The sequence below is a fragment of the Chinchilla lanigera genome, unplaced genomic scaffold (genome assembly GCF_000276665.1).
Source record: "Chinchilla lanigera isolate Chin_1 unplaced genomic scaffold, ChiLan1.0 scaffold00037, whole genome shotgun sequence".
Classification (NCBI taxonomy): Eukaryota; Metazoa; Chordata; class Mammalia; order Rodentia; family Chinchillidae; genus Chinchilla; species Chinchilla lanigera.
In genome coordinates, this window is record NW_004955438.1 from 10,600,950 (window position 1) to 10,628,900 (window position 27,951).

Here is a 27,951-nt window from a genome sequence, read left to right on the forward strand (position 1 = left end):
ATCTTCCTGGTGCATGTAGACACACTATAACATTTTTACGAGCCTGCCTCTGTCAGTCCACAGCAATACTCACCATATTTTTTTATCACACCTCATAAAGACACTCACGAAAGAGGACTACCAGAACTGCTTCGGTGAGTACCATGAATGATGGGATAAGTGCATTCAAAGCAAGCAGGAATATTCTGAGGGGGATTAATAGCAATGTGTCTTTCACTGCAACAAATTATTTATAAACTGCCACCATATATTTTGATCACATCTCATATACTGGCTATCTGGCTGATTTCAGAATTCATTTCAGAAAAAGTTGGCAGACCCCCCGCTCTCTGTCCTCTTACCATAACATCTACGTGAATACTAAATACTTAGCACCAGTGAATCGCTATGGCACCCACAATGAAATTCAGTGGAAGGAATTTCAGAAGTCAAGTTTTCCACTGCTGGACCTTACAGGCAGGCAAGAGTGGCTGAAGTTCTGCAAAGAGTGGTTCTTCTCTCTTTATGTTTAGAGCTATTTCTGCTACTTCAATTCTTGTCACTGCATCTTCAGCCCAAAATAGGAGGTTAGAAGAGGAGATAAATAGAAGCAGACAGCTGGAAGGGGAAATGCACAGAATACACACAAACAAGGTTACATTTCAGAAATGGGGTTAGATGAGCGTAAGATAGAGACCTGAGGGTGAGAAGAGACTGGAGGGAGGGAGAGAAAGGGGGAGTATTAAGATGTGTAGAGTGACCGGTTCCCCACACTGCTTTCTTTCAGTACCTATCTCAAACACATACGAGTAAAAAAAAATAGAGAATTAGGTAGAAGCACATTCTAATGGATTCCTGGGATACCCTGTGAGAGATGTTGTGGAATCATTCAAATGGAAAGGAATCCTGGCCTTATTCCTTATCCATTAGCATGGTCATTTTCATGCCAATAAGCTTCAGATTTCTCAACTGTAAAATCCTAAGGGTGAAGGCATTCCAATCGAGGGGTTCCTCTTATTTATCATGCGTCATTCTGTACCTCTACAGCACGGCCTACTTAAGTAGATGTGGGATCCATTGTTCACTGGTGACAAGTGTTTCATACACATGAGTCTGCATTCCTTCTAAACTCACACTTTACATAATATCTGCTCAGTGGTGGGCACTGGATAAATACTAGCTGAATGAATAAATGAACACAGTGACAATTAAATTAGGCGTGTGTGAAATTAGACACAGATTAAAGCATCCAGCCCAGGACCTCAGACATTCACAAGGCCTGATGTATGTTCGTTCCTTTCAGCTGTGAAAGAGGCAACATCAGCTTGCTCCTCCATGGGCCGGTGGCTGCAATTTCACAAGCTTGTCATGCTCCACACCAAAATGCCACCTGCTGAAATTTCATAAACCCCAGGGAAAAGGATAGAGTCAAAAGCTGTTTCCTTGATAAATTACCCTGGGTATTTCTTTCAGAGGATGCGTGCAGATGACATAATCATACATAAGAACAGACTCGTGTTCTCGGGCTACCATTCTGGGACACAATGACTTATTTCTCCGAGAAAATTGAAGAAGGAAAATGTGTGTCATCCTTTTCTGTAATTCCTTGTAGAGAACAGACATTCTCCTTTTTCTGTTGTTGTTTTTTAACACCAAAAAAGAAAAAGGAGTCTGAACACAGCAATCAAAAAGTTGCAGCTCACATAGCAATCTAGTCTTACAGCAGCGGGGCTGAGCGGGTTAGTGTGGCCACTACACAATTTAAAGTAACTCCTATTCCTTGTGTATGTTCCCAGTCACCTGGTGTGCCATGCCAACCTTTCTACAATCTTCTCTTTCCTCTTCCCAGTACTTCTTTCTCCAAGTGAAGATACTGTCACGCTACGCAGGGGAGACAAGCGATTCCTGCTTTTTACCTCTTTTAAATCCTACAAGCAGGTCCTGAAAGCCTCATGGCTTCTGTTCCCACTCTCCAGCTTTGAGGCTTCAAGAAAACTCTGTAACTTCTCCAAAACTCAGTTTCTTCATCTGCAAAATAGGGATGGCAATGCCAGTGTCACAGACCTGTTGTAATAAACAGACACAGTAGTGAAATCTGTTATACTGAACTTAACTCATAGCACTCACTAAGGGGGGCTTACTGTCATTACAAGTTATAGTCACGATGTGACTTTAGAAGCAGTCTCCTGTCGCTAATAATTTTTATCATTCACTGAGAGCTTATAATGTGCTAAGTGCTGTTCTAAGAATTTTTTCCACATTTCTGTGTTGTCGTTGCCATAGTCCTATGAGAGAAGTTGAATAATCTGCACTTCGCAGATAAGGAAATTTGTCCAACGTTTTTCCAGGGGTAAGCACCAGAGCTGAGATTTGAACACATTATCCAGCTCCAAAAGTGGCGCATTTGATTTCTACTTGGAAACATTCACCTCTGAAATACTGCAGTGGTTTTATACTTCAGAGACACCCATAGAGTCGAAAGCAAACAATCAGAAAGCAAAAAAAGTGTGCTCCCAGTAAGAGAGTTCTTTTCAAATTCTTAATTTTATTCTGATTTCCAGGTAAATTAGCTCTTCTTGGACAATTTGGTCATACTTTCAAAACTGTCAATAAATCCTCTTTTACATAAAGAGAAAAAAACAACACAAGTTATTTTCTGTGTTATAATACAATTATATCAAAACCAAATGCGAAGAAAAGGCACAGAACACTGAGAAAGTAGTTGAAAGTATCAATAGCAGTCGTTTTTAAAAGGGATTCCCACCATCCCATTTTGTATCTTTCCAAATTTTTGGTATTTTCCTATACATCACTTTTTGGAAGAAAAAATATTATCTCATAAAATGAATACTGCACATTTTACCTTTTATTTCCCCAGAAACCAGCATTTCTTTTATTATCTGAACTATGCAGTAGAGGCCAGTTGTTCTTATTTAAATACTTCAAAGTGCCCTTAAACACATAAAAATTTAACATTTTCTCTTATTTAAATTCAATAGCCAATTCTCTTTCACTTTTCATGTGTGCTAGTTTAAGCCTGAAATTTGGAAACTGGAAACATTTCTGTGTACAGAGTCCTGCCAAAAAAAAATAAGTTTATTGTCTCTTTAGTTTTATGTCAAGGTGTTCTGCAAAATCCTTGCAAATGTTAGTTCTGTATTGTTATTGTGCTAACTACGGTACTGCACAAACAACAAACAGAAAACAGAATGAATACACTATACTAAATGTTACTCTACTTGAAACCTAAAAGCTGACCAACACATCACACTTAGAAAGCTCTAAACAACCATGTTCTAAAATGTGCCAAACATAGAGGTAAGTATGTTATTAACCAGTCAATATTCCAAGTCACCTATTGTATTAACCAGTTTTCTCTAGAGAAAAAGAACCAAGAAGATAGAGGCAACAGAGATAGAGATAAAATGAGAGCTTAGGGATAGAGGTAGGGATAGAGGTGGGGATGGGGGTAGGGATAGAGTTGGGGGAGAGGTAGAAATAGAGACAGGGAAGGAAGAAGACTGAGATTGTTCCTCTTTTATTAGTATATATTTGTGACTAATAATAAATACACTCATCATGGGAAATTGTTTTATGTACACATCAAGTCTTGATCCTTTATGCTGAGATTGCTTTCAGGCATCTCCACTTTCCCTTACTAAATCCTTACACAGTTGTCATGTACTAATATTTTCAAAATCTTGTGTACACTTCTTCTGGAGCATCAAATTCCTAAATATAAAATTTAAATGTATGATTTTTAAAAACTTGTCAACCCTGAATTCAGAAAAATCCCATTAACTAGATTGATTCTGCTTCAAATCATAGGAAAAATATGCTGAATTGTTGGATATTTTAAAATATACAAATTATAAAGTACAGCTACACATTTTAGCCCACACAAGATAGAGCAAATTAATAAGTCAAATTCCTTCTGGATCTGTCTTAATGGTCAGATTTGAATGATCAGTAATCTATATATTGATTATTGATATGGAAGTAAGTGCCAAACGGACACTCAAATAATGTGTTCTAAAGGTGGTCAAACAGGCCTCATGCAGCCTAGTTTGCTTTACTAATGAAGGCAGTTTTTCAAGCTTATGTCTAACTTGGACTCGAATCCTCATTAATGATGTCTAAATTATAAAGCTTTCTTTAGGTAGGAGAAGGGCAGGATCCTTCTAATGATTTTACTGTGCATTTGGACTTTTTGTTGTTTGTTGTTTTTTTTTTAAGACACAATAGTTTTCATTTCTGTAATCCCAGACATGAGGCTAGAAAATATCCCTTGTCTTCCACAATGAGGGATGCTCCCTTTAGTGTGATCAAAAGCAGCCAGAAAGCAAGGAATATTTCAGAAGGACATGTAAGAAAATGCCTAGCACAAGGTCAGGATAGATGCCTGCTGGGCTGGAGTCTGAGCATCATATAAGGTGACACCAAGGAATAACATGCACATGGGTCAGGTGTAAGCCTGTTTCTGATAGGCTCCTGAGATAGGACTCATGAGAGAGGTTAATCAAGTGGGAAATGGTGAAGTAGCCTAACAATGCAACATCGATGGAACCTTCTTCCAAAGATTTATTTCTAAAGTTCCAAAGTTCTCCCACAAACATGACTGCTCATGTGTAGTTTGGAGGTTTACCCTCTTTATTACCAGAGAAATAGTCAAATTAAAAACTCTTTGAAATCTTTTAGTGCATCTTTCTTTTTTAGATCACCGTGACTCACACTTGATAGCCATCATCCATTCAAAAAAGGTTAAAAAAAAATAGGCATGGTGGTGACTTCTGTAATCCCAGTACTCAGAAGGCTGAGGCAGGAGGGTAATGGTGAGTAGGACCACAGCCTAAACTGCATGGCAAGATCCTGTCTCAAAAACAAACAAACAAACAAAAGCCTCAAATAAATAACAATCATGATAGATAGTTACATTATTTTCCAATTTTTCCTCAAAGCCCACCACTCCAGAGCTATCCTTCCTTGCAGCCTTGTGCCTTTGAACTTGAAATGCATTGATTCTCCCTATTATTTGTGCTGAGGAGAAGACTGGGGTTCCTCTTCCTATTAAAAAGAGTTGGACAAACAGAGGTGTGGTCCAAAACCCTCCGGTGCCTCCACCTGTGGGTGGGGCTCAGATCTGAACACCTTTGAACACGTAGCCTGGACAGGTATATCTGCTTAGAAAGTCTCCATGTGGAATTCAGTTGCAGGCATTTCCTGTGAGTCCCTAAGAGGAAGAGCAGAAACCTTGACAAGCAGGGTTGAGGGCCAGGAAACCTGGGGTGCAAACACTTCCTCGGCCCTCAGCAGTCTAGGTTGCATGGGCCAACTGCAGCTTCAGTTTCCTCACTAGTAAAGTGGGGACTGAGATGCTACACAGTGCCTATCACATCGCAGGGGCTCCGCAAATCTTGGCTTCTAAATATTAGAAAAGAAAAAAATTCTGGCTATAGAATTCAGGGGGGTTGGGAGAATGACTTTAGAATGAGATATCAAAAAGAAAGTTAATAATTTATTTCTCATCCTGATGTAGCTTTTTATGAGAAGTTTTCACACATTCACTTTGAGTTTTAATAAAGAGAAGAAAGACAGATGCTCAAATTCCCTGCCTAGGAATTCAGCTCAGCTCCGCTGTGTCCCCGCAGGACCGAGCCATGCCCACTCTGAAAAGTCTGGGCACCTCAAAAGTGGTCCATACAGGGAGGAGAGAGAAGCATGCGCAGCCCTCATATCAGGGGTCGGGGGGGTCTTAGAATGTCTTTGTCTGTGCTGGCTGCCAATGGCCAATGTTGCAGTTTTTCCCAGGATGCCCACCTCCCTACTATCGCTTATCTTCCTTTGCCCCAAAGGTGATTGCTAAAAAGCCCAGAAATCTCAGTAGCCTTAAAAGGCTTTCACCAAAAAGGTTAAGATCATCAACAACCCTTCAAACTGGGACCTCTGCTGATCCTTGGGACACGCCTGCCCACCTACTTTAGACATCAGAAGTCAAAGAATCGTCTAGCAAAGGAAAGCAGAGAGGGAAGTGCTTTGCGCACTCTCTAACGCTGGACACTCCATTGTGTAGAGGGAAAGGCTAAAATTCATTTGATGTATTTATGGCACCTGGTCTGTGTGATGACTTCAAAGCACACCATGGACAAATGCCACAAGGCTTCTTCAGAAATGCACCGTGGACCCAATAAATACATAAATAATTTGACATTTCGTTGACATTTATTGGCTCCCCAGAGGTTTATGGTATATGAAAAGACAGGCCACTTGAATTTTAAACAGTATCCTGCTGACACCATTTGGGTTATTGTTTAAAAACAGTTTGATCTATGTATCACCCCCAACACAAGAAAAATAACAGGAATAGGTATTAAGACATAGATGTTGGTAGGTGCTTGAGGATGAATGGGAACTGACAGCCATTTCTTGCCTGTGAGATAGAGAAGCAGCACCACTGAAGGAATCTCTCCTACAGGAGTCTAGGAAGAATATATCTACCCCTCCAAAGGTTTAATGGCATCCAGTTTGTTTGGGGTGAATTTAACAAACTGCTTTGGCCAGTCCATAAAACCTCTCCTTTGATATGGGTGATGATCGTGCTGTGGGTGACTCACAGTGCTCCGGGGCAGAGTTCCACTGGAACCACCTGCACCGCTAGTTAATGTGAAGTCCTGAAGGAGAAGCCCCAGGCTGAGGCATAGATACGCTTCCTTTAGACATCTTGTACCAATATGCTATGACCGGTAGAGGAAGCTGTATCTCATCTTCAAATGGCTGCACTTTCTACTGCAGCTCTTAAAAAACACTGTTTGTAATTGTAACCAGATTGTCCCCCTGCCAAACACACCATAGAATCTGGTAATAAAGGTAATGTTCTTCTATAAAACAACAGTTTCATAAAATGATCAGAGCCTGGCCCAGTGTCCTAAACGCTTACCTACCCCTTAAAGTGTTGAATTAGATTAAAGTGCCGTGGGGACATAACTGATGTAATGTTTCAAAATCATAAATGCAAGAGGAGGGATTTTAAAGCTGGATAATGGAGAGAATGGAATAATGCAATAAAAGCTGGCTCAAACGCTGAGTCTGTGATACCTGATTTATTGTTTTAATATAATGCTGTAAAGGCCATGCTTGAATATACAGCAGTATTTTATTTATCTAATAGTCGTGATCCTAAAATGGGTGTTTAACAATGGCTTAGACTGGAAGTGGTGGCTGCACACACAAATGAAGACAATTGCAGGGTGCTCCCCAAAAATAGGCAACGGACCAGAAGTGGGGAGAGCTTAAGAGGTGGGGTCTCAGGGATAACTGAGCACCGCTTTATAAATCTCATTTCTCACCTCTGTGGCATAGCTTTGCAGTTTTTAGAACCACTGCCAGCCCCGCACAACTCAGCAAATTGGACCCAAGCTGAAGGCCTTGGTGAGTAATCACAGCCCACAGGACTACTCTGGACCTGCAGCTCTGGGGCCCTGCTGAAGCTAGAGGGGAGCACACACCAGCAAGGGAAGACAGCCATGGGAAAGGGCAGAGAGCAGCACCTATGTGTTCCCTGTCTCCCTCAGGGCTGTGCTCTGCCCTCCTGGGATATGCCAGAGACAATGCCATGCACCAAGGGCCAGCTCTCCTCTTCCTTCCTGCTTAGCAGCTTTCCAAGTGATCCTGTGTTGGGGGGTTGGGAAATTAGACCCAGTACCCTGGCTGACATCCTTATTTCTTAAAAGAATCAAAGCCCACCACTCCAGAGCTATCTCCATCACTTCCTTGCAGCCTGTCCAACATGTGTCCTTTGTCACTTCCTCAGCAGCATGATACAGTAGTTGAGAGGAGCTCTGGGTGCCAGCCTGACCACCTTCATGACTTCACGCTGATTACTGGAAATTCTATAGCTTCAGCTTCTTCATCCTTACAACACAGTTAAGGATAGCACCAGCTTCCTAGAAGACTAAATAACATCCTACATGGAACCAATAATGTTGGAGTGGTTTATGACTTACCATCAAAACTCAATATTTCCACTTAAAATGTATTCAGCAAGGGAAGTTCTGGCTTTGCCCCTGGTAGACAGAGGTCTGAAGCATGGCTCACAATATGTCAGCCTCAGATAATCAAACATCCTCAGTCATAGCTCAGACACAATCTAAACTAGAAGATCCTGTTCAGAAGATCCTGGAAATTGGAAGATCCTGTTCCAGCCAATTAGATTAGACATCTAATCTTCTCCCCTCCCCAAGCCAGGATTCATGCCATAGAGAAAAGGGTCTTTCTCAATGGTGTCCTTGGGCATAGCCCCCGGTACAGTGTCCCAGACCCAACATCCCAACCACAGTGTGCACCTCAGGCCCGTGTTCACATTTTGCCTCCCTTTGATCTGCCTCCCTGCTTCCTCCTCCTTCACCTTTCTCCTCTCCTCCCTCCTGCAGTGAGGGAGATAGAACTACAGAAAGTGGGCCCTCAAATATTTACTTCTGGGCTGCATAGGAATAATTATGACCCCATACTGAGGACTTCTTGCAGAGATGAGGATATTATAGCAATTAAACATGGACTGTGGAGCTGCATATACATTGAATACTCATTTGATGCCTTGAACAAATTACTTCTTTTAGTGCCTTGGTTCACTTATCTGCAAAATGGGGATGCATCCATAATAGAATAGTATTAATGCTAAATGAATTAACATATGTGAAATATTCAGAACAGTGCTGGCCTAAATGTGATAGACAGATAGATAAATAGATAGATAATAGATAGATAGGTAGATAGATATAGATAGATAGATAGATAGATAGATAGATAGATAGATATAGATGATAGATAGATAGATATAGAGGACCTGCCATTTTGGGGCAAGAGAGTGCAAAGGGTGAGATGGGTTGTAAGAGTGAAAGAATCACCACAGACTATTAGAGGGGCTCAATCAGCCTACACACTATTGGAAATTTAATGAAACATCACTGCAAGAATGCATTTACAGATGAAGGATTTGCCTGGTTGAGATGAAACATCATAGCACAGAACAAACAGAAAGAGAGCACTACTTTCATCCTGGAGTGGTGTATTTTCCTCCATACTGTCCCATTCAGATTCACAGATCCTGGTCGCCCACAAGTGCCCCCTATGTAAGCTTACAGTCAGTATAGGAAACAGTGTCTTCCACACCTGATCCTGGCCTTGCCCAAGCAATTCAATTGAAGGGAGGTTTCTGTTTGACAAAACAGACCAGGTGGTAATGCCCCCTCCAAGAAATCCATATCTTCATCCACCAAACCTGACCTCATACAAAAAAAGGACTTTGTAGATCTCACTATGTAATGATTTTGAGAGGGGACCATCCTGGACTATCCAGGTAGGCCCTAAATGTGGTCAGACATGTCCTCATAAAAAAGGAGGCAGAGGGAGACTCAGCTGCAGAAACAAGAGTAGGACCATGGATAAGGTTGGAATGATGGCAGGATGGAGCCACAAGCCAAGGGATGTGTGTGTCAGAGCACAGCAGGGCAAAGACCTGGTTCATCTCCCAGACCTTCCAGAAGGAGCCAACCCTCCCAACATCTTCAGTTTATCTCAGTAAGAACAACTTTAGGGTTGTGGCCTCCAGCACTTTAAGAGAATAAAACAGTATTAATTCACTAAGTTTGTGATGATGTGTTCTTTTAGCAACAGGAAACTATACCAACCAGAACACAGCTGTTAATACTTTTGCCATAGTGGTTCTCAATGTTGCTCCTAAGAAATGTTTATGCCTCTTAACCCAAAGAGTCAAAAGCTAAACATGGGTAATGAATAAAGTTATAGGGGAAAAAGTTAATAGCTACCAGTTTTTGAAAACATATTACCACCAAGCTTTTCCGTGTATAATTTCACTCAATTTAATCCTCAAGACAATTCTCTCTTTAAAGGTAAGCAAACAGGTTCAAGAAGTTAAGTAATTTGTCCAGTCATAAAGCTAACGATCTAGCCAAACATAAATGCAAACTCATTTTCAGTCCAAAAAATAATTACACTGAGTTTAACGTATAAAATATATCAAACCTGAGTTTTCTCCTGGTGTTTTTTCTTCCAGTTTTGGGATCTACTATCACATCTCACAGCTTGGACTAGCAGAGAGCCATGAAAATGAATTAGAAAAAATCCATCTTAGCAGCAAAACTCAGAATTTCCAGTACCTAAAATCAAATCCCTCCTTTGAAAACACTAGGTGTTTGAACATGCTATGTTATGTTGTTTTATGAAACACATTGTTTATGTGCATCAATATTTCTAAGTATAATAAACTTGAAAGAATTAAATATGGTATGTCTTTTAAGATTGCCTTTCACATAATTGTCTTTTGTTATCATCCGGTGCCAGACCATGACAACTATCCCATGAGACCAGGGATTCTTATTTTTGTTTTTTCAAATAGAAAAACTAAGACAGAGAATTTGAATAATGTGCCTAAGATCACTCAGTTTACAAGTAGTAGATCCAGAGCTAGAACAAATAGCAATTGGGTCTAAAATCTACATTGTTCTGCACTTCACGAAGAGGGGAAAATGCCATCAAACTCCCATCCCTCCCCAAAAACAGTGTCACCCAAAGCATTCCGCCCCACGCTCAGCCAGTGTTGACTCACTGTGTCAGTGCAAGACTAGCTTTAGGAGAGAAGTGGAGAAAGGGACAAGAGCAAAGTGAGAGAAATGTTTGATTCATTTTTGGCGGTGGTCAGCAAAGAACAAACACAGTAGCTTCTAGGAATGAGTTACTTTGGGCTACAATACTCTCAACTTAAATGAGCCCAAGAGTTTGCCTGTGACCTCAACTCCATTGTTGAGGTCCGTACTCTGGAGTCACAGAGAACAGGCTTGTTCTCTTCCCATCCAACAAGCCTTTCACACCTCCCCAAGTTTTTGATTGTTTCTAAGCTAAACATTTCCCTGTCTTCAGTCGTCCTTGATGTGACGGGGTTTCTCTTTCAGGAACTGCCAAAAGCAGAGACGTTTCCCTAACTAGCTGTGATCGTTCTTTTAGTTTCATTATTAATGCAAAATGGGAGCCTTTGAGGGTAAGAGGAGGCCGGTCAGAGATTTTGATTTTGTTTTCTTTTATCTGCTATCGAGACGCACAATGTAAAATTTAACTTTTTCAGTCACTGGTTCCAGCCCTTGGCCACAGAAATGACTACTGGACTTGGGTGAAGGACAGTCATGGCCCCCTGAGCTGCACGGTTCCCTGACACTCAATGGGTGACACAGCGGACAGACCAAACCTGCAATCAGCCCTTGGAGCATGACTAGGAAATAGATTGGGGGCATCCCCTTGGCTGTAGTTTGGGGTTTTGCAAGGGGAACAATACTGTACAGGACACATATTTTATAAGATTATTTATAATAGTCACCAAAAAAATCATATATAAGAGAGTGCAGGAAATCTGTCCACACACTAAAGACCAAAGAATCCAGCTGAAGCTCTGGATCCCATGATAATGCCCTGCATGAGTTCAATTCAAGATCTAGGGCCCATAACAATGCCTCCCATAAGTCCAGCTGGAGGCCTAGAGCCCATGAAAATGTCTCACGCAGGCCTGTTTCACAGATCTGCACTGGAAAGACCCAAAGGTCAATGGTGGAAGCTAGAAAGTCTGTTCCAGGGGGATGAAGTAGCTGTGCAAGCAGACTGAGGGATCTGCACTGGAACAAGGAAGTGATGCTCAAAGTAAGAACCAGAGCTCCCTTGAAAGGTACCACAGCCATCTTCAGCAACAGTGAGGTCCCGAGCTCCTCTGATGATGAAATCCAAGTTCCCATCAAGAAAGCCAATGCAACAAGCTTCTTGAGGAAAACCAACAGCTCCTTACAGCTTCTAACAGTTTCTACCACCTCCCAACAGCCTCATAACCTCTCCTCTAGTTCTGCCTCTATGCTGGTGGTTATAAGTTAACCACCAGTTGTCAAACCATCACACTCTTCTAGCACTTCCTCCCCTCGGGCAGAGGCATTCCAACTTCATCAAAAGCATTAGGGACAGATCTCCTCTACCTCCACAGAAGCAAGCAAGTATAATTCCTAGGCAAGGAGCTACTTCAACCAGGAACACCAGGCACACTGAGCTCATTGTGCCTGCTCTGAGCATCCGGCCACACTTGGTTAAGCCAATTTGTTTCCATGAAAAAATGAAAGACTGTTAACTTCAGGTGAGCCTCAGTAGGGTCTTCAAGCCCTTGAAATAAACCTGACTTACAATCTCCTATAGCAGTTTTCATCCTCATCCGCTTTGTTCTCTACTAGGTAATTCCATGTAGAATGACCAGATCCCCAAAGCAACAAAATAAGTTATTTATCCTAGAATAATAATAATAAAGGCTTTTAGCATGCTCTTGCCTAAGAAAGTTCCTGACAAGAAACCCAGGTCATCCTGAGACTGTGCTGGAGGCCCTGGGATGCTCACAGATTTTGGTTCCATTACTGGGCCACAATGTGGGCAGCCTGCGTGCCAGTGGAGTAAGAAGGGTCAGGAAACCAAGGCTCAAGCCTGACTTCCACTGAGCTTCAGCCTGGGGTTTTCCACAAACTTTGATCCTCGTAAGCTCTGTCTACCTCATCTGCAGAATGGTCATTGCTCCTCCTGATAACACCCGGGTGACTGTGAGAAAGACAATGTGACCACCGTGCTACACAAGCTCAACCCATGGAGATGACCAAGGAAGAGCTGTGATTCTATTTCTCACCTGTCTTTTTGGTTCATTCCACAGGGATGGCTTTTTCTCGCCCCTGGATCAGACACAGAGCAGATTTCATAAGGTTGTTGGACACTTTCAAGTAATTAAAGTCGTGGTTCAGCAATGAATATCTCCTCTCCAGCGGGATAAATAAAACTTGCAGTTCCTTCCCTCTTGCAGCCTGTCCACATCCAGGCTCACAGCCCACAGAGAAGCCAGATGCCTGCCTAGGAGACAGTGGCACTTGACTTCTTTCTCCATCTTACACAGTCATCGTTTCTCTTCAGATTTGTTAATAGCTGCAATACTTGTAATAATTTTTAGCCCTTCTGTCTCCGAATGTGAGGGGGAAGAAAAGAAATGTAGCCTCATTTTGTGGTGACCCAGTTTGCAGCCCTCCAGCAAGATCTTTTCCTGGCTTCTTCCCTGAGTCTCTCACCCTCCTTAGCCTCATTGTGGTAGCCAGGGGGGTGGTTCTCCTTTCCAGAGGTTATGTAAACTTGGGCGAGTGTTCTTCTCTTCCAGCTAATGTGTAGATTCTTCATCAGCCCCTGGAAATCTGAAACCGCAACCCTCTCCCTGTGGCGGCCTTCTCCACCTTCTGGCGGCCATCTTGGTCAGGATTAAAGTGGCCCAAGAAACCCAGTTCACCCAGGAGCGTGTCCTCGTTTGCTTGCCCCACAGAAGCCATGTCCTTTGCCTAGACAAACAGTGGGGCATAGCCCACCACAAGCCAGCAGTAATCTCTCCTTCACTCTATTCTCCTCACAAATAGCCAGCCAGCCTCTCTCCTTCTGGATTCCTGGAAGTGAGTCACCAACCAGTCTGTGGGGTTGACCAAACTGCTGGAGATGCAGATTATGGTTTATGGGTAGATTCCTTATACCCTTCTCTGTAGAGCTGAGGTGAGGTACTCTACCCTGATTTCTGCCTATGAGAGAGACATCCAACACTAGGAACTCCCTCCACACTCCTTAATCTCATCCCCCACTCTCTTGTCCATTTTTGCAACCCTTCAAGGCTGAAGGTTAGTGATCAGGGAGTAAATCAGTACCCAAGACTTTTGCTCACCTCCTTCTGCAAGTCGTCACTCCAGACTATAGCTTCAGTGAACTTGAATGCACAGCTGAAACTAGAACTAGAAGATCTTTTAGTAGCTCTTTATGATAATAGTAGCAATGATAATAGAGGAGCCAATATTCATCAACCAATGAGATGTACCCGACATTCAAGTGAGTGTTTCCTAAGCATTCTCTGTTTGAATCCTCATTACAACTCTCTGAGGAAATCGTGATGCTTGCCTCATCGTACACATTTGGAAACTGAGGCTCAGGGAAGGTCTATGATTTGCCTCGTGTCACAGAGTTCAAAGGGGTGATGTGAGGATCAGAAAGCATACAAGTCTGACAGCTGGCCAGTGTCAGAGCCTCTGCATCCTTGAATTACTAGCATGCTTGTGTAACCATATTAGTATTTGCTTAAGAGTCTCTGAGAAAGTATTTTGTAAAACTATATTGTACCCTTCAATTATTTATACTGTTATTATTGTTATAAAAACAATAATTTCTATGATTGTATTCTATTGGTACAGCTTTAGGATGGTTATTTAAGATGCACTAAGCAATCTAAAAAGAATTAAATTGAGAAGATGGAGTAAGTGTAACAGTGGTTCTTAAAATCCCTTAAACACTAAGGTGCCCAAAACTGGAATATGTAACTCTATGAAGACCTTCAACTTAAACTGGCTGGTCTCCAAGCATGATCTCTATAAGACCACTTGAGAGTACAGTGAAACAAACAGACAGAAATGTGGGAAATGCAAATAGTGCTTAAACCACCCCATCTCTCACTGCCCCACTAGGTCCACACAAATCTACTAACTGCTCAGAAAGCAGGGCATGTATGCTTTGCTTTGGATTCATACAAACATCAAAAATACTTGCGTAGGTAACCCCACAGATAAAAATGACTTAAAAAGAAAGCTTTTCAGTAGGCCATAAGAAGGATGAAACTGGTAGTAATACCAATAGCTTACATTTAAAGATTGCTCTATACAGGGCACTACATGGCATGTTCCACAAGAATGACTTCTTTAAATCTTCTTAACATCACTTCTTTGAAGGAGAACTGCAGAAAGTTGCTAATTTACCTCTGCAAAGGGGCTTAGGATAGACAAAGCAACTGCATCCAAAAACATCTATGTCCTAATCTGTGGAATCTGTTAATATTTTATCTTACACAGCAAAAGGGTACTGTGTTATCCGGCTGGACCCAGTGCAGTCTCAAGAATTGTGAAGAGGTAGAATAGGGAGGGAGAAGGTCAGAGTCAAATTCAGAGAGAGTTTTGAAGATGTAACCCTACAGGAAGGAGCACCATGAGCCAAGAAATATACGTGACTTCCAAAAGCTAGAAAAAGCAAGGAACAGATCCTCCCACTAGAATCACCGCAAAGATCACATCTCTGCGAACACCTTGACTTTAGCCCTATTAAGACCAATTGAAGAGTTCGGACCTCTAGAACTGTAAGACAAAAAATCTGTGTTGTTTCAAGCCAGAGACTCTATGTAACTTGTTACCGCTGCATAAAAAGCTAATACAGTCACCCAGCACCAATAAACAATGGAGGCTGAATTCTAACTCTGATGTGCACGACTCCAAATCTCACCCCTTTGTTTACCCACTGCCACAGGCTGAACTTTGTCCCTCCCCCCGAAATTACCCATTGAAGTTCTAATCCCTAGTATCTGTAAGTGTGATCCTATTTGGAAATAGGATCTTAGCAAGACACTCAAGTGGAGATGAAGTTGTTAGTTAAGATAGCCCCTCATCTCATCAGTGTCCTTATGAAAGGGGGAAATTTAGAAGCAGACATGAATAGAGAGAAAGCAAGGGGAAGAGACACAGGGCCATAGAAATGGCCATAAATCAGCCAGGGGATGCCTGAGGCCGTCAGAAGTTAGGAAAGAGATAGGAACCTGGTCTCCAGCCTTCAGAAAAAGCATGGCCTCACCAACACCTTGATTTCAAATGTTTGCTCCCAGAATTAAAACAATAAAATTAAGCCATCTTGTTTGTGGTACGCTGTTACAGAAGCCAAAAAAAAATAATATATTATCTACTCTGTGAAGCAGCTTCCTAGGATTTGAGTCTATAGTCTTGGGTAAACACTGACCATGCTGACCATTAAGAAGATGTCTCCAATTACCAGGCATAAGTAGGCAAGATTGATCAAACAATTAAACACTCCGAAGATAACAATATGTAATAAAACAACCATTGTTCATTTCCTATCATCTTGTTTTGAAATTCTATATTGTTTTTATTGTTTTTGTAATGTTTTGTTTTTGTATTTGTTTCTGTTGTTTTGTTTTTGTTCTTTTCCCTTTCAAATAAATTTTTTTTTTAAAAAAGAAGATGTCTCAGTCTGTTTGCGCTACTATCACTAATGCTAGAGACCAGGTAACTTTTAAATATAAAAAGGCCCCACCTCTTAAAACCATCAAATTGAGATTAAGCTTCACCACAAATTTCAGAGGAGACATCATCATTCAAACCATCGCAAGAGGCTATTAGTTATAAATTGAAAACACTACCACCTTACACTTACACAGAAGTTTTAATTTCATTGAACATTTTAAGTAAGTATTAACTTATCTGACAAAGCTACAGTCATGCAAGCAAGCGAAGTTCAGTTCTCAGGGATGGGTCTATGGTAGCAGATGTACATAGAGATTGCACACAGCCTCCTTACTCTACCCAAATTCTGCTCCTCTGAATGACTCAAGAAAGTTACCAAATTTCTCTGTGCCTCAGTTTCTTCATCTGCGCAACAGAAATAATAATGATAATATTGGCCTCATAAGGCTCTTGAAATGGTTAAATTATAAAATAAGTGACATTCTTAGCCTTATAAGCCCCAGAATATTCTACTTTACAGATAGCAAAACTGAACTTTAGTTAAGTGATTTACCCAAGGACATATCAATCCTAAGCAAGACCAGGACTCTAATAGTAATCTTAAATCCTATGCCAGAACCACTTGTGCTATAATATGCTGCTTGTCTATTACCTTACATTTTCATGATTCTTTAGTGTTCTGGACTTAAATCAATCTAAGCAATTATAAATTTAATTTCTCTTTTCATGCCCACTCCAATCATCCAATAAAGATTATAGTTTCCATAAACTACAAAGTCTTGTTGAAATTCTTTTATGAGAAGCTTTATCTCGAGAAGTAATTCACTTTATTGTCCAACAGCAAAGCAGTTCTGTCGAGATATTGCCTTCACTAAATAAAACACCAAGGGCATAAAGAGACAGAAGACACAACAGCCCCCACCACCGGCTGCTCCCAAACCTGCCGGGGCTAGTTCCTGTCTCATCTTTGCCTAGTGAGGCAGAATTTAAGAACCTTTGCATTCTTACCACGTTGCTAAATCAACTCGGCACCCTTAGATGGCAAAGCTATTTTCAGACCTCACCTCCATCTTATTAGGTTTCTTGTATTCATTCCATCAGCTCGGGAAGTGGTTCTCTTTAAGAGCATAGGATGGAGAATCAAAAACCCAGGATTTAATGACCATATTTCAGCATCTCACCACTTAAAGAAACTTGGCTTTTTCAGCATTTTTGCAAGTTTTAAACTGGAAAGGGATCAAAAAGGCAGAGTGTGTTTTGTTTCTTTTTTTTTTTTTTGTTTTTGAACTGCCACAAACAATCCCTGAAAGGTAAACCATTGACAGGGAGAAAGGAGAGGGATGAACAGCCGTGAGTGTGGACGTTTGGAGGATATTTTAAAAGACAATCTCCCCGCCTGACAAAATACAATTAACTGAATTTCATCAAGACTTCTATAAAAAAATACACAAAAAATCAATACTGGGCATAAAACCCAAAAGTAGGTTATTCTCTCCAAACCAGAAAAAACATTTCATTAGGCCAAAGGATTTTATACTCCCATTGGGAAAATAGCTTTTCCCTCTCACCCCGCCCTTGCTCACTACAGAAACTCAATTGGAAAGTCAATCGCCAACAATCACTTAGCAAATGCCACAAGGCACCGCCATTTTCCACCTACCCTTGCTTCCGGATGGGAAATTCAGGCCCTGGAAACCCTGACGCCTCGCCTGCATGCTGACTCACCGGGCTCTGCCATGCTGCTGTTTTCGCTCTCGCATGGTTTTCTTTTCTATTTGTCTGGGTTTTGTCACTGCTGTTGGAAACAGAAGGCCTGCTTTATGAGGTTGCTGGCAACAGCCTTCCCTTCTAACATTTCAAAATCCTTTATCAGAATTCTTTACCAGAGAGCACCCGTTGCCCGGGTTATAAACGACGTCGCTCTGCGATCACACTTAGTGCAGCAAGGAAGGCCTTTTGCAGGCTGCTAGCACGAGATGTTGTCTTCTCACGCTTCACCCTTGCAAATGCCTGTTGCTTAATTGACACTCTTCCCAGTAACAATGTCGCTTCGGTTCGGGATCCTGCTGGCCACAGATTAACCAGGCACTTCCTCTCCTTCCACCTCTTACTAAAACACACATGGAGCAGACACACACAGATGCACAAAGACTCCAGGAGCAGAATTTGTTTTTTTGTTTTGTTTTGTTTTGTTTTTTTTATTTTAAAGATAAAAGGAGGGAAACATTAACAGACATACAACATTTTACAACATATCACAAGCACAATACAGACAATACAGAGTTACAAACAAAGTGGTAGGGAATTAACAATGGTGGTTGTATTACATATTGATATCTTCAAAGTGGCTTCTCATGAAAACAGATATAGACATGCAATACTGGTCAACCAAAGACTCACTGACAGTTTCTTTCAGGAGCAGAATTTGAAGATCAGGCTCTTACAGTCAAAGAGGGAGCTCAGAAAAGTATCTGACAACTTCAAGTCATAAACTATTGAACAGAGAAAGGGGCGGTACAAGACTACTATGTCTGGGTAACAGTCATTGGACCTTAGTAAACAGTAGCCATAACAAGTAACCATTTACTGAGTACCTCTTCTGTGTGCTTGATAGGTGTTTTATTATTCTCCTTCTGAATTCTCTGACCAGCTGTGTGAGCCGGGACAGATTGCTGCCTTTCCTAAACAAGGGTTGTGAAACTCACATATGATACATTTCTGCACGCTTTATCAACCATCAAGTACTTTAAAGAGGAAAACTATTTTGCCAAAGCTGACAGTGATTTGTGCTATTAGTTGACGTGTGTGTGTATGTGTGTGTGTGTGTGTGTGTGTGTTCATTTATGTACCCAACCGAATTAACCAGACAACCACATATTTCTCATTTGCATTGTCTTGGCCATGTGGATGTGTCCTACAAATGACAGATGGTGACAAAAGGAGACAGTTGTGGGACTTGGTTCCCGGCGAAAACGTCTGGCATTGATCTAATAATCCTGGAAGTTGGAAAGCTTTTACCCCTTGCTCTTGGGTCCAACTTTTTGGTCTTTTTCTAATTATCCAACTACTTTCAAAAGAATTTTCCATAATCTACAGAATAAGACCTTGATCCCAAAAGTATTTGTAAAAACGAGAGTTTATTTCTAAGTAAAGAATTTACTTCATACCTGAGTGATCTTATATATTCCACTAGAGCAAGAACACCATAAACATCTTGTTCTGCGTTGCTAACAGCTCACATTCAGTGAAAACAGTGATTTAAATATTGCAGCCATGAAGTGTTAAAAACGGGATTGAAGCTCCTATGAATGACGCAGTCAAAGAAGAAAAACAATAATTAGGAGGCTCCTAGCTGCATATTTTGTCTCAGACTAGAGCTGCTTAATAAGAAACATTTTCTACACTTTGAAGGGTGAAGTGTTAGCCAGGCAAAAGCCGAGACTAGGCAAGTGAAGCTGGAAGAAGCCAGAAAAGGACTTTTAACCCTTACCCTAGACCTACGTAAGTCACACATGTTGCAAGAAATGATAGTAAGAATTACAATAAGAACGTCAATATACTTTACAATGTACAATAGTAACGAGAATTCTGCATCAGTTTTGTATTTGTCTCTGTTCTATATGTACACACACACACACACACGCACACACATCCTATAGTTTAAAATCCTTTAATAGTAGGTTCATTTCCATAAAACTTTTTGAGTTCCAATTTCCCGTTCAGTAAAATAAATCCCTTTTTCCATACCGGCCGACAGCACGGTACTTTAACTGGGGTCATGCTGCCATCTAGTGGCCAGCTGTTAGAACTCAGGTTCTTCTGCCCTTAAATCCATTTTTCTTTAGGGAACTAATTTTCAGAAAACCGTCTATAGATTTTTCTGAGCATGGATAAAAGTATTTCCCACCCTTCCCCTGTCTCCTTCGTAAAAAGATGTTTTCCAATGTGTCAGTCACACTCAGTGAACTGGAATGGAATTTCTGTTTTTCTGCTTTTGTTTAAAAACGAGATGATTTTCAGAAAAAAAGACTCACCCTGTGGGAAAGAGATGCCATCAGCCCAGCCAGAGCCTGCGCGCTTCTGTTGAGCTCTGTGGTGTAACGCTGAGAAACTAGGCCTTTAAGAGAAACAGACAGGTAGTGTGCTTCTCCCTCTGTGTGTGTGTGTGTGTGTGTGTGTGTGTGTGTGTGATTGTCCTAACACCATCATGAACAGTACTGTATGCTTAGCAAACAAGGTACCATTTGGAAAAGGACATTTTATTTTAGCCCCTTCATGTATATTTGTGCAATATACTGGTCCCACTAAGTAGAATAAGCGAAGAGAAGGAAAAAGAGAATCTGGCTCCTTTCTTAGCCAAGGGCCTGAGGGTGTCATTTCTTATCTCTAAGCCATAGTCTCTTCTCCTGCTACATAAGCGGTAGCATTAGATGATGTGTAAAGGACCTCCCTCCTCAGAAATGTGTTGAGAGATACCATATGTGCGTCTAATACCCTGTGATTGTATCTCCCGTTTTGATGATATCAAAAACAACTGTGAGATTTCCCCGACTTCACCTCCCTCAGTGCTATCTGGAAAGATTTAAGAGAACGGCTCCTTCTATCCCCTCACTAGAGGCTGATATGCGAGATACACAGTTGTTTCCAAAACTTCCATTCCCTATATGACATTGATCCTGGGTGCACGTTGGAATTGTCTGGAGAGCTTCAAATATACCGAAGTCTGGGACGTTGCTGAACTTTGGGGGTCATCTTAAGGCTCCCCGGGTGACTGTAATTTGCAATAAAGCTTGAGGACCACTGGTCTAGAGAAAATAAAACATAGAACCTTTGGATAAGGAAATGAATCTTTCCACGAAAGGGCAGGAGAGCAGCACACTGTACCCAGCACCTCATCCTTCCTCATCCCTCACCGTGAGAACTGTGACCCACTTCCAGCTCCCCTAAGCTCGTCTACTTCCCCTGGTAAATCTCAGACACTGTTACTTGGTTCCTGAGTGTGTGTGTGTGTGTGTGTGTGTGTGTGTGTGTGTGTTGCAATAATTCGTTCTTTGGTGAAGGAGGAAAAAATATAAGCTAAAGGGAATATTAAATTCTCCTTGCTAAAGGCTTTTTATGTACTATGCATGTTTTAAAACAAAGGGGAATTTGGAGATCATCTATTCTAAGTCCTCAATTTGACAGGCAAAAATGTAAACCAGAAAAGATCAGTAGCTGGGTTTGGGTTATTACATGTTCTGTGTAGGCAGGACTGCTTACTACCACTTTTATATGCATCATATCACTAATTCTTCTTCCTTGCAAAGGGTCATTTTACAACTATAATGAGTCTATGACAGAGGTGGTGAACCTATGGCACATGTGTTATTTGTTTTTGCTTTTAAGACAAAAGATGTTAAGGTAGAAGTTATTTGTTTTGTTTCGTTTACTAAAACCTCAATATTCAGGTTTAATTGCTGTCTTGGCACTTGACAATAAATAGGTGGGTTTGTGATTGCAGTTTGGGCCCTCATCTCTGGAAGGTTTGCCATCCGTGGTCTATGAAATTAAGTCACCCTGAGAAACCGTGGACCTGAATTTGGTCCTAGGGCCAACCTGCTGCCCTGTACCAGGCACAGTCCTAGGCCCAGATGTCACAGAATGCCATCCGATCAGGTAAATGTCCCTGGTCTATGTCTTGGTTGCCCTACTCTGTTTGACCAACCTGAATTACAAACTTATGAAGCAATTTATCTGCCTGCCCTTGTTAGAAACCTACTGTATTAGCTTTCCATCGCTGTAATGAAATACCTGTCACAGGTGACTCGTGAAGTAAACAGCATTATTTTGGCTCCTGGCTCTGAGAGTTCAAGTCCAGATTGGGCCGCCCCATTGGTTGAGGTACTTCATGAGGGCAGCACATCCTGACAGGAGCGCCTGCCAAAACAAGTGTGCTCCTCACAATCCAGCAAACAGAGAGAGACAGAGAGGCCAGTGTCCTGTAAACAAGGGCACATTAGGGGTGGACAATCCCTATACACCTCCCACTTGGAACGACTCCTAAAGGTCCGTAGGTCTTTGCTATATCAACACCCTGGGACCGGGCTTACTTACGGACTTTTGGAGTCTATTCAACATCCGAGCAATAGCACCCACTTCAGAAAAACTTGGACATTTCTCTTCCTCAGACATCTAAAGCAGCTTATTTCCCAAGCCAAAATCGAATCACATAATCTGACAACGGAACAGAATTTGAACCTTGGAATAATTTGACGAAATTTAGACAATATTTTTTCTCTAGCGGCCACATGTGTACATTTTTAATGTGCGTGTTTGTCATGTTTGTTGAAAGAAATGTACAAACTTTGCAATGAAGCACGAAGAAAAATGTAAGCCCTGCCATTAATTACTGTTTTCATGCTGATATTTTGATGCATCTATTTCGAGGTGTTTTTATAAATTTTAAATTTTATTTTTTTGTTTCCTTTACAAACCAAGAAATATAATGTAAATACTATTTCAAATATTGCTCCCAAGAAACATATTATATCATGAGCATTTTCTATCATTAAAAATTGTTTGCAATTATGTTTTTTTTAAAAAAAAATGGGGGTGACTTTAATCCTATAGTGCCCTATACTATGGGAATAGTCTCCTTTTATTAATATTTAAGTAATTTCCAATCTTCCACTATTATAAAAAGCCCTATAATAAATATACATACATGAACTTTCACGGCTTTAAATAGATAATAGTAAAAGATAAGTAAATATACATAACAAAACATACATTGTTTTATGCATTACCTGAGAGACGTATTATCTTTAAATATTTTTATATGTTTCCTTTTGCCAATGTGATAGGTCAAAAATACATTTTATTATTTTAATTAACCCATGCGTTGTCCTTATATTTCCTATTAATTAGAACCATGTGGACCCCAAATAATTTTCAGTAGAACAGTTGGGCGGACTCGATTATCTCTTGAGAATGACAGCATGGATGGATTCTGACAAGACAACTGCTAAAAACTCTATTTTCCACAGAATTTTCAAATCTCTTCAGAGGTTCCAAAAGGCGGAACTGTTTTCCATGCACACACCAGACTACGTTCTTAGAGATGTCTCATTCATTGGAAACACTCCTGAGAATGGCATCCGCTCACTCAGCCAGGGGCACCCACCTTACCTGATTCTCGGGCTAAAGGGTCCACAGTTTATCCAGCAGGAAAGGTAAGATTTTGGTTTTCATTATAATGCAGAACAAGACCCTTCCAGAGACATCCCTATGAGCACCCCAGGGGTCTCCCCATCTCTCCTCTTGGGAAAGTCCTGAGGAGCTGGATATAAAGGCAGCAAGATGTCAGCTGTTGATCCAGATAACTTCCTCCACCTCGCCACACCTTCTCCACCTGTCTGAAGAGGACATTACTGACTTTAGAGAGTTAATAGCACTTTTTACAGTTAAACAACTTCACCGTTGTAAAGTAGCAGAAGCACTAGTTGCATTCAAACTTGCTGGATTCCTGTTCTTCCCCTGTAGAAGGGTCTGACACCTTCTTGCCCATATATTTCTCTTCTATGGAGAACTAAGCAGGGAAACCTGGAAAGAATCCCCCGGTCATCTCCACCTCACTATGTAAAGCCCAAGTCAGGCTTTTGTACCTGGATTCCCTAGAAATTCTATCCCCACGCCAAGTTCTGCTGTTTTTCTCAACCCAGTTCTACAGTCCAAACCCCTAAGCTACAAAGCACTCCCCTCGGCTCCAACCTGAAGGATCTACCTCTTCCAGTTCTCCAAATCTACCACCGCTTCACTCCATACCTGCAGATACCCATACCTGCAATGTATATAAAAAATACAAGCAACCAACATTTTAAAACACGCAGCTGTTAAATTACGGTCCACAGACTCAGCTGAATGTTATGCGCTTGGCAAAAATCAAGCTGTAAAAATCATATAAAAATATTTACAGGGGTTGAGGATGTAGTTCAGCAGAAGAGCACTTGCCTAGCATGAGTAAAGCCTAGATTCTGTGCCAAAAATGACAAATAAATAAATACATGTGCAGTACATTTTATGAAAATGCAGAATATAGAATAAGATGTATGTACAGAATTACACTGATATCAAAATGTCCCTCAATTTTGAGCAAAGTCTGAAAAAGAATCCAGAAAGAAAACTAGGAGTTTTATTGGGATGTAAGGATTAGGAATTAATTGTTTTTATCTTTTAAATTTCCTTTTAATTGTTATAATTGTTCTTAAGAGAAAATTCAGTCTAATGGGCAAGAACAGCATAACTTTCCTATTCAAATTTCCAGCTAACGCAGTTAAAATAAATATAACTTTTGATTCTAAAAATAATGAGTTGAGTTAAATACTACGAGACTACAATAATAACTACCATTCATTGAGTATTTAGTATATGTTAGACATGATCTAAGTACTTTGCATGCTTTATCTCATTTAACCAGAAAACCAAACTTACAGATTTGTTGGCTTAGTTGGCCTACCTCCTTTCACATGTGAAGAACCCACAGTCCAGTGAAGTTAAACAACTTGTCCAAGATCAGAGAGCTAACAAGAGTTAGAGCTGAGGAGTGTCTGTTTGGCTTTTACTACCTGAGGTAGAGTTTTGATATATACTGTATAATTTGTTCCAAACACAGTCCAGCATAAGCACAATGAGGGGTATCAGTCACACAAAAGTTTGATAAAGTTTTCTGCCTTGCTTAGCAGTGCAGGCATGTCCAAATACTTCATTTGGACAATTTATATTAGTGGGAAATGCTTAAAAGCAGATTACAGTTTTCACTTTGCCTATCTCTAAAATGCACTTAATGGGTTTAGGTAAACTAAGTGATACTTATTAAAATGGACTTTTATTGCATCCTAAGTAGCTGTGATGGCTTTGCTGTGAATTTTAAATATGTACTGCATTTATTTTTGCTCAAGAAATACAATTTATATGGCTCCTCTCAAAGATGCATCTTATCTGAGAGTATTTCATGATTCAGCCTCAGCAGCTAACATACTAAAGATGCTTCCCACTATGGTAGACTAGGGAAAGGGTAGTGTCGACCACTTCAAAGAGTATTTACGGTATGGTAAGATTAACCCACTTCTGCACAGCCATTTAAGACTTGAAGAAAACACTGAAATCATGGTTTGTCATTTGACCATTCAGACTCTTACATAAAATATATATACTGTTGTACATATATCTAACCATATATATACACGCTCACATATAATTATATATACATATATTCTTATACAATGGCTATCCTAGCAGTTTTAAGTAAACCAAGTTACCTTTATTGACTTAAGATTTAATGCCGTGAATCTGCTGAAACTGTGAGCTAAGTTAAACTTTTCCTTCCAGTTGTGAGTGTTCAGAATTTTATCTCAGTGATGGAAAAGTTGACCAGTACAGAAAACTGGTACAAGAGAAGCACAGTTGATGCCATGACTGTAACTGACCACATGACTGAGAAGACTTTGGAAGTGGAAGGAGTTTGGAAAGGTTTGGAGAAGCAGGCTAGAGGAGATTTAGAATGCTGTAAACAGAACTTCATGGGTGATTCTGGTTGAACCTCAGAAGACCAGGATGTTGGTAGAAATGCAGGCAGTAAAGGGCAGGCTCAGGTTTCAGGTGGAAACAAGGACTCCACTAGCAGTTGTACTACAGACCACATGTGGTACTCCAGTGAAAAATTTGTCGATCTTTTACCCATGTCCTGAGACTTTGCAGGAGACAGAGATTAAGAGTAGAGTAATTAATCAAATAGAAGAAGTTTCAAGGCAGTCCAACATTCAGGCTGTGGGTAGGTACTGATGGACATCTTTAGCCAGATTTATAGTGAGAATCTGAGGCAACAGGGCCAATAGAAGAATTTCAAAACCTTAAATTTTGGAGCACAAGGAACTGTACGGCTGGTAGCAAAAGAGGTGTCACTGCTAAACAGATTAGCACTCTTGAAAAGAAACCAAACAATTTTCACAGGGATAAAGAGAAAGAAGACTTGAGGACATCTCAACAATCAGCAAGACCTCCAAAGTGGTAGAAAACTAACAATGCTTGGTTATCTGTAAATGTTTTCCTTCTTTTATTTTTAAAATTAAAAGAAAAAAGAATCAGCAAGACCTCATCCAGGCTCAAGGTTGTCAACCATTCATGAGAGAAGAATCTCCGGGCTGCCTCCTTGAGAAAGCCTCCTAGGGAACTGGTCCCCTTGGATTCATTTCACTGTAGTCAGCATTCCAGTCATCAGACGTCGTTGTACCCATGGTCCAAGAGGGCCTGAATACTGCTCCTGATGACATCTGACCTTGCAGTCATCTATGTGACTCTGGTTTTACCAGCATACAGAAGGCAAGCATTGTGGGGTCAGGGAGGCTCCCACCCACATTTCAGAGACAGGCCCTCCATGCATGGAATTACAGGAATGCAGCTGAAGGTTTAGTGGAAACCCCAGGAGGTCAGGGATGTCAGAAATAGGGAACATCACCCAAGGAAAGCTACAAGCAGTGAGTGGTGCCAGTTCAAGTGCTAAGCCATGTGTGATGCAACAGGCAAGGCCATAGGGGTGGGACCGTCCACCCACACTTTGGAAATCATAGTAGGGGCTGGGAATTTAGCTCAGCAGCACAGCACCTGCCTGGCAAGCATGAGGTCATGAGTTTGATTCCAGGTACCGGAAAAAACTAAAATACAAATCATAGTTTGCCATTAAGTGCCTCAAATGATGGACATGGAGCTACAGAAGATCATGCTTTCCCTGTTGGTTTTTGCTTTTGCTTTTACTTTTGTCTTCTTTTTTTTTTTCTATCCCCCCATTTCCTCCCTTTTGGAATGGTGGTGTTTACCTTGTGCCAATGTATGTGCAGATTCTATAACTTTTTTTGATTTTTACAAAATTCACAGCTAATAGTCTGAGTCTTAGAAGAGATGTGAACTTTGACTTATTTCCCTTCCTATAGCTTTATAGTTTTCATTAGTATATGTGTGCTGTAATAACAGTTGCAGCTATTGTGGGAGTTGGTACATGTGCACAGTACATTTTAATTATTTTTTCTCCTTTTTAAAATTTATTGGTACAACTTAGATATGCATAATGATCATATTCAATATAAGGAATTTGTACCTGTATATGATATATCTCAATTCCTCTTTTGTTTCCTAATGCCCTCCTCTCCCTTCAACCCCTATTCCTCTCCTTATTAACAAAGCTTGGTTTCCATTTTGTCCTTCTTTTACTGTTTTTTTTCTTTTCTCTTCCTTCCTTTCCCCATCCCCCTCCCTAGTTCCATTTTCCTTTTGTACAATTTTTTCCTATATCACTGTATGTATTGTATATGTTGGTCCTTAATTACTCTTTCAGTTTCTCACACCAGGGAGACAGTGTGATATTTACACACATGTGTCCAACTTATTTCACTTAAGATAGCATCTCAAGGTACATGCATGCATTTAGCTATGAATATCTCAGGTTTATCCTTATTTATGGCTGAGTAATACTCCATTGTGTAAAAACACCACATCTTTTTTATCCATTTGTTGGTTGACAGGTATTTGAGTTGTTTCCAAAATTTAGCTATTACAAACTGTGCTGCTATAAACATGTGTGTGCACATATCACATATATCACTGCAGTATGTTTTTTTTAATTCTTCCAGGAAGATATCCAGAGGGTGTTAGCTAGGTCAAATGGGACCTCTAATCCTAGTTTTTTGTGGGTTTTCCACACTGATTTCCACAGTGGTTGCACCAATTTACACTCCCACCAACAGTGAAGAAGTGTTCCTTTTCCCCCTTATCCCCTCCAGCATTTGTTATTGGGTGATGTCTTCATGATAGCCATTCTTTC